Genomic DNA, 1,310 nt, shown 5'->3' with positions numbered 1-1,310 from the left:
GCGCGCGCGGGCTGCGCCGCGGCTCCCACCGGCGGCGGCAAAGCCTCTTCGGGCGCCGGGCTGCGTGCATACGTACACATGTATATACCTGCTACTGATCAGGGACATTGCCGCTGGCGGCAAAGCAGCGGCGAGAGGGCGCGCGGCGCGGCGGGCGCGGCTGCAGCGCCGAGCACGGAGGACGCCGGGCGGCAGCGGGCGCGGCCCCTGCCCGGTCCGGCGCGGCCGCCGCCAGGTAAGCGCGGCGGGAGCGCCCGCTGCCGCTCCAAGCTGCGCCGCGGGGGACGGCGCTGCCGGGCGGCGAGGCGGGCAAAGCGCCTTCCTCATGCCCGCTCTGCCCGGGACACGGCCCGCGCCGGAGGAGCCGCAGGGAAATGGGGGGGATTTTTACCCCTGGGCTTGGGGGAGGTGAGGAAGGACGATGCGGGGAGCGGTCCAGCAAAACCAGCCCTGGTTTTGTGCTGATTTTCAATGAAATCCAATTCATAAGTTGGACATGCTCAGCCTCAGAAGACTAATTCATCCCCTAAAACAAACGCATCAGTGATTGCAGGCACCCAAACGTGACAAGCGTCTCAATATGCCAGGGATCCAGAGAAAACAAATTCATTCAGGAGCCCAAGCCGTAATTAAAACTACTGCCAAGAAGATGAGTTGAGAGCAGGATGTTACCAAGATCATTAAGCCGCCGAGGGGCTGAGGCCCGGCCTGCTGTGGCGATACGTGCCGCTAATGTCAGCGCTTGCACAGGACGAGGTCGCCGTGCGAGCGGCAGCGCGGCCGGGGCGCAGGGCGGCCCAGCCCCGGCCGCGGGGCAGCAGGGGCCCCGGCCGCTCCGTCCAGCCGCGCAGGAGGCCGCTGCCCCCCTGCACTGCCCGCGGACCCCTCGCCCCCTTCTTTACGCAAGCAATCGCACTCCCGCTCAGCAAACCCTTTAGAAGCAGCGCCTTGGACCAGCGCTGCTCATTTCTCCACATACTTAGGATTATTCGCTTGCAAGAGAGATTGCTGCAGTGCATTTATTTAATAGAGAAAACGGTCTTTTTTTTTTTTTTCTTCCATGCAGAACAAAGCACAGCAAAAACGCTTAATACTACGGAGTGGCAGATAGAGAGGAGCTTTACAGTGCAGGGGGAGGCAGGGGAGGGAACACACGTATGGACCAAGCAGAGCGAAAGAGCAGGAAGCTGGAATTGAAGTGATAGCAACAAGAATCCCTGTTGATCTACAGGCATCGAGGGCTTCCTATTCAGTGGTAAGTACAAAACCACAGCTTTTGAACAGCAAAAAGAAGGGGGTAAATAAAATGA

The sequence above is a fragment of the Nothoprocta perdicaria genome, unplaced genomic scaffold (genome assembly GCF_003342845.1).
Source record: "Nothoprocta perdicaria isolate Ctin4 unplaced genomic scaffold, notPer1 scaffold_32, whole genome shotgun sequence".
In the NCBI taxonomy this organism is placed as follows: Eukaryota; Metazoa; Chordata; class Aves; order Tinamiformes; family Tinamidae; genus Nothoprocta; species Nothoprocta perdicaria.
Note: the sequence above shows the minus strand (reverse complement) of the source record.